General features: G+C 52.0%; 1 long non-coding RNA gene across 1 annotated transcript; it reads left to right on the forward strand.

Annotated features, from left to right (window-relative positions):
- Positions 1-219: 219 nt before the first annotated feature.
- LOC149358448 (uncharacterized) lies at positions 220-1,354 on the forward strand. The gene is made up of 3 exons (XR_016288184.1): positions 220-318; positions 1,018-1,113; positions 1,254-1,354. It is a non-coding gene; the product is annotated as an uncharacterized LOC149358448 (long non-coding RNA).
- Positions 1,355-6,794: the final 5,440 nt, after the last annotated feature.

Consider the following 6,794-nt stretch of genomic DNA (forward strand, 5'->3'; position numbering starts at 1 on the left):
GTTACTCCCGCCCTTTCTGATCGGAGTACTTGCAGAGCGAATTCCCGTTCATTCGAACCAACGTTAGCTTATCTGCCCCCCCCCTCCCCCCTTTGTTTAAATGTCACCTCTTCCTGCAAAATGCAAAGAAAGGGAAGCCTGCCTCCTTTCTGGTATTGGGTATATAAGCACTATGCTCCTCATTCGTCTCACTGCCTGCATTGCACTGCCTCAAGGTACGACCTCGAAACCGAGCTCCCATCGACATGGCTACAAACAGCCCGACTTCGAAGCGACTCCATGGCTCTCGGGGCGCCGAGGACGGAACGTTCAGTTCTGGTAAGCTCCCTTGGTTTGGGTGCACTGCTTGCAATTTCATCTGCAGGGACTTGGAGAAGCGGATCCGTGTTCAATAGAATACGAATGCAAGATTCTTGCTTGCTTGTGTCAGTTTTGCGTGGTATTACGATGTGTGCAAAGATCCTCTGTGACTCTTGTTGCGATATCCCCACGTGGAGTTGCTCCCTGACAGTTGCCTGCATACTGACTGTTCGCGCCCCTTTTTTTGCTATGCAGGCAGGTAACTTGGGCTTGCCGCGGTAGACGCTTCCGTACTCCAGAAAATTAACTGTCTGGGACGAATACTTCTTAGTCGCGGATAGATAAGCCGCACTGCATGTCTCCTTTTTGCCATCACCGGCCACCGCGTGCTGAGTTCACAATGATTTCCTTCGATTACGAACACTTGCCAGTCACAGGATTGCGCACCGTGAGGGAAGTTGTGTGTCTTGCTTGCAATGCGCGAAGTCGACTTTCTGAGGCTTAGGATGGTTCAGAAGAACTATGCCTGCTGGCCTGGTTTGCAAAGCGTGGACACCTTCTGCATCTACTTTGTCACTGCCGTGCTGCGGAGTGGCTATGATATGAATCTTCTCAAGCCAATCATATTTACCAGTATACAGTTTAAAACTTATTTATTCACTGGTTATAAGGTACCTTCTTTTCTCAACGCTGTCTGCGTGGCTATGCCACTTCCAGATCGCAGAAACAGTGCCTCCAGTCATGGTGCGGTTGAAACCTCTCCTCGGCTTGACAGGCAGCAGAAGATTCCTACAGACTACAGTACTGGATGGGGTAGGTCGCCCTTGCACCTGTCTGTCTACTGTGACTACAGGACAGATCTGATATGTCTGGAATGTAACTTGGCACTTGTGTTCCATGCATCTCCACACAGGAGCCGGTTTAATGATGTAGGCACTTCTCATTGTTTGCAGTTGATTTCCCGCTTGACTGCTCTCCGGCAAAGTCCTCCGGATTGCACTCCGTCCCTCAAAAGATCACAGAGGTAAACTGCATTTCTGAAGTGTGTGCTTGATGCGGGAGCAGGAGAGGGGAAGAGGTGAACTGTGGGGGGAGAATTGTTTTCTTTTCCTGGTGTTCTAGATTTATTAATCTGCTCAGGAGAAAAAGCGGTCAGCTGTAATTTGAAGTGTTAATTTTAGTCACCTCTACCGCTCCCGCTGTTGTGAGCAATCGAGTGACGAGAAATATGGGATGTCTTTACGTATAGGAGTCATAATTATAAATACAGCCTTGTTACTGTTGTGTTAGACATGTAAAGTTCAACCTCTTTCGTTCTATGAGACGACCGCGTCTATATAGCATTGGCTGAGACAGACAACAACGCTTTATTAAAAAGCGACATATTAACGCCTTGGTTTTCTTCCTCCACAGCAGGTGGTTGAAGCCATTCCCGCTGCAGTTCAACCAGTCACCATAAATATCATTAATGGAAATTTTGTCTACAACGTCAGTTCTCCTGGATTTCAACTCCACCATGTGAACGATATCTTGCGTAAACCTCAAATGTGACACCCCCGAAGCCCCACCAGTGACTGCTAGGTAACTTCGTGCCCGGTGCAAAGGCATTCTTTTTTTCCGGATCCTTAAATCTTCTCCTCCAACGTCTGAGAGTGCTTATGAGCGGCAGATGCTTTGCGACTTGAATGTAGATGTCTTCTTTGTTCTGTTTAGAGCGTGATCGAGTTGTCTTCAAGCTGCAAGCTTAACCCCATTTTCGTCCGTAGTTACCTTCTGATACAGTTGAAATACGCCATATTGCTAAATTTATATAAGGAAACGTTTCCTCTGCATACGTATCAACACGGTTAACCACATTTATTGGCTGAGCTGCAGTGCTCCGAACATATTGAACCAATATTGGATGCTGGAACATTAACAGAAAGCGGGTAACTATCTGCGAACATATAACTAATAAGCCGCAGTAATTGCCGTAATTTTTTTTGCACATTTCTGAACAATCCATGCCTTTCCATTGGGTCCTTTTCAGTGCACGGAATATTCGACGTCTTCTCGCTGAGCAAAGAAGCGGTGTTCCCGAAGCCCGAAGCAGTGTCTGTGGTTACCACGCCATTTACCTGTGATCAAGCGAAGCCACCATGATCAGTTGGTCACATTGCAGCCGGCAAAATTACTCGCAGGAAAATAAAACGATTTGGAATAACACTTCTGGCATTTAAATATTTGTTCAACTTCGATTTATTGTCTCTGTTCTCTTGCATTGGCGAGAGTACGGTTGTATGCTCACGCACCCATACTCATATCCCCTCAGAGTGACTAAGGCGTATACAGTAGCAAGAACTCACTGAATGTTCTCACGAGTGGGGCTGGGATTCAAGGGTGTTGTGTGTCTCCATCGAGCCATTGTATAGCACGGTCCTCTATGCCGGTGGCGCTGAAATCCTCACTGACGACTGGGCTACCGTCGTTTCCCTCCGTACCGTTTTGAGCCACATTTCGCTGGATTTACGGACCATAGTTTGGACAACATCCAGCGGACACACCACGCAGCTGTACCACTGACAACGGCCGGACCAGCAGCTGCGTCTTCTGTAGCTGTGAGGAAGAAGCTACGAGTGGTATTCGTCTGTGCCTGTGTTGCTGTCACCTACGCACGACTTAAGACTAAGCACCGGAAGCATAAGGAGTGCACTCGTAGGTTACCTTCATTAGACGCAGAACCCAGTCCACTACATAGACTCCTCGATACGCATCAGTGATTCATGATGCGAACGCTACACGAAGAGACAGGGCTCACGGCGCCGTATACACCCGCACACTCCGGCAGCCGCGTTCCGCAAACGGCGAACCAAAGCAAGGCTGCTCGTTATTTCCACGTCCTTGATTGTCGAGGCGCTATGCAGAGCACAGCGAGCCTATCTGCGAAATGCAGCCTGCACAGCCAGTGATGTTCACCCGCCGCAGTGGCTCAGTGCTCAGGGCGCTCGGCTACTGAGCCGGAGTACCCGGGTTCGAAGCCGACCGGAGCGGCAACATTTCAATGGAGGCGAAACGCAAACGGCGCCTGTGTGCTGTGCGATGTCAGTGCCCGTTAGAGATCCCCAGGTGGTCGAAATTATTCCGGAGACCTCCACTACGGCAACTCTTCCTTTCTTATCTCAGTTCCTCCTCCCTCCCTTTCCCTACAGCCTGGTTCAGGTGTCCACTGAGATATGTTAGTCAGTTACTGCGTCATTTCCTCCCCCCCCACCAACCCCTAAAAAAACAAGTTACCAATTTACAGCCAAGGGTGCCCGCCCTCTACAGGCGGATCACATCCACATCAAGACTGGCTGTAATAGTACAAGTCGGTTTGTCGTCAGTGCTGTGGAGTTGTGAGCCCGTTGGGACGTACTGCCATTTCACAGCGCAGTGTGATCTGTGCATTTTGCTGTCTGACCGGTGGGCCAAGTCGCAGCGAGTTTGAAGGAGGTTGGTCACCTCTGTCCGTGTTGAAAATCGTGTTGAAGTTCCTTTATTGCTTGTAGTTTGAATTCATCGATAAAGCTTCAACGGCTGGCAGTGAAGCGGGGTTAAACTAAAAAACAACTGCACGTCACTATGCACACCTGGTTTGCACATTCGACTGCACAGAACTCCTGGAAAGAGACTGCTTCGCTTGCTGAGCAGGCGCCTCCTGGATAGGATGGCATTTCGCTGAGTTTAACTCAGCTCGACATACGTACAGTCTCGATGAAAAAGATTAGCACCGCGACGTGCTACCACAGCGGCATATAGCGACGCTTCAGCGTTGCGGTTGCGAACATGCCCATAGCAAAAGCGCTGCTGCATCAGCCGCACGGTGCGATTTTCGTCGCTCCGGTGAAGTCATTGGCTAATATTTTTTTTCTTTATGGCTGTACGCCCCAATTATGGCTACCTTTATTCGGCTTAACAAAACGCAAAGAGCCTGCGCCGGTCGTGCCACCGCTAACCTTGAGGGGAGAGGCTAGCACTACCGCTCCGAAATGACGAGCAGCTTGGCATTTGTTAGCATTTGATAGACTTGCATTTGTTACATTTCGGAAGCCGAGCGCACAGCTTTGTGGGTGCTTCGCATGTATGAATGTAGCCCGCTCGGTTCATGTCCAGCACAGCCTGCCAGAGGGACCATCAGCCTCCGGAGCTCTCTTTGCTTTGAGAACTCGGCAGGGTAATACAGTTCCAAAAGCCAGAGCTCGAACTTTCTATACACCACAGCTACAATGTTACTACGGGGACTGATGGCAAAGGGGAACCTGGCAATCATAACCTGTCTACGCGGACCGATATTTGACATCCAGTGTGCATGCGGATGAGATAAATCCCGCGCAATGCGGCATGAATGGCGAAGCGGTGATGAGAGAACCCTGACTACGGGATGCGCGCCGCGGCACCGCCCAGTCGCCCATTGGCGATAGGCCATGTGCCAGAGCGGAATCAATAAGCACACTGACGGACGAAAGACATACTTTCGACTTCTCGTCAATCTGCTGTGGCGCTTTATTAAATAGGCAACCAGCAACATTGGAATCTGCGCAGACGCGGTTGAATATTTGATGGCGCTATTTTTTGCATGCCACACTTTGCGCGCACAATACCTCGTGTAGGACATTTTAGTGTTCGTGTATGTGAATACAACTCTCCCTAAAGCTTCAGCAGAACGCCAAGCTCGCGGGACTTCCTTCCACTGGTGAGCGGGACTTCCTCCCACTCCCTTCCTTCCCACTGGTGAGCGAAAGCTTCATCGCAGGAGCAGCGACACAGACCAAAGGAACGATCGTGAATGACATACACGTAACGACCTGTGTTTCAGGGTTACGTAAGGTTCGCCAGCACCTCCTCAATTTACGCGGTGGTGGCGGCCGGTTGCGAATAAATAGCAAAAAACACTTCAACTACTCGGCGCGTCTTCGCTCCTGGCGTGTAGATGTTTCCGATTATGTCTCGCGGTAAGCTGGCCGCGAATGAAAGGCTCGCTGCAAAGAAAAAAAGAAAGACTCCGATATTTAGCCTTTTTCGGTGTGGACGCGTGGAGGCATGCCCTCTCCTGCGGTACCATCGTGGTTGGGCTTTCAGCTGCGCCGCGATATGCACAGGAGAGTAACGGTGAAATTGTTCCCCAAGAGTCGTGGACAGCGCCTGCGGTCTTTTGTTAGCAAGAGTGGTGGGGGAGGGGGGAGGGATGGGGGGTGAGGTTAGAAGCTCGGTAATGCTGTAAAGCGGGCGCGAGGGCCGGCGCGTCTCGGTATGATGCTATGGGACCAACCAATGCCAGAACCGCCGAGGAGTGAGAGAGGAGAACCGGCAGTAACGTTACGCCTCCCTACCCACGGAGAGCGCACTGCAGCAGCGGCTGTTTCTAGCATAGGGCCAGTTCTTTCGACAACTTAGACCGTCGGCAGTTTACTCTGCGCACTCTGCTGTCGGGCTTGAACAAGATATCCCCGAAAGACGAAGTCCAGCAGTTACGATGCGCCTTCCTCCCCGTGTGGCGGCGAGGTCGTTCGCGCAAGCTCGCTGTCGTCCAGTGCAATGGCAGCGAGGCGAAGTCTTGCGGCTTCACAAAATCGCGGTTGCGTTGGACCCAGGTCCTGCTGGCACAGGAAGGATGCAATAATAGAGGATGCTGTCACCGGCCGAAATGGCGGACACGACGGGCCTGATGTGAGAAAATCCGCCTGTTGCACTAGGGACTCTGGACGCAAGTTTGAACGGGAGTCGCCTGACAGACGAAGACAGGCAGTGTCCGAGTGGCGGTGAGGTCGTTAGCATGCACCAGTTCGCAACTCCTCCGGTGCAAGGACAGCGAGGCAAGTCCTCTTGCCGCGCAGACCATGCCTGTTGCACGGAGCGCACAAGATCTGCAATGCGGTGAAGCAGGCTCCACTGCTGGCGAACATAGGAAAAATGTCACGATATAGGAAACCGTCTCCGGCCTCCGTCAGGAAGAGGGCGGGCTCGAGGGGAGCACACGAGCGCAAAATTAACCCCGCAATATGGTAAACCTAACACTTGGAATTATGCGGTGGCCGAGCTCAGGATGCAAGGTGCATCGCAGCTCGTGCGGCGGCGGGCGCCGTCCAACTGCGCCGGACATCGAAGTCCACGCAGGCGGTCGGGCGCCGCTCACGTAGAGTTGGCAACTCCACACCAGGCGTAAATTCGGCCCGCCACCAACACCTACAGTCCGACTGTTCCGACGCACGCAGCGGCTGCGCATGGAGGAGTGCGTGCATAGAACCTTCTACCCGCCATCTGTCGTGGATACGCAAAGCCGCCCTGCCTCGACGAGAGGATAGGAACCTGTCAGCGCCGGCGGCGCGCTACGCAGGCAATGCAACCGGCTCCATTCAATGCCGGGCGCCGTCCAACTGCGCCGGACATCGAAAACCACGCTGGCGCTCGGGCGTCGCTCACGTAGAGTTCGACTCCGCACCAGGCGCAAATTCGGCCCGCCACCAACACCTACAGTC

Source organism: Amblyomma mixtum, chromosome 2, assembly GCF_055824585.1.
Source record: "Amblyomma mixtum isolate Tamu chromosome 2, ASM5582458v1, whole genome shotgun sequence".
Classification (NCBI taxonomy): Eukaryota; Metazoa; Arthropoda; class Arachnida; order Ixodida; family Ixodidae; genus Amblyomma; species Amblyomma mixtum.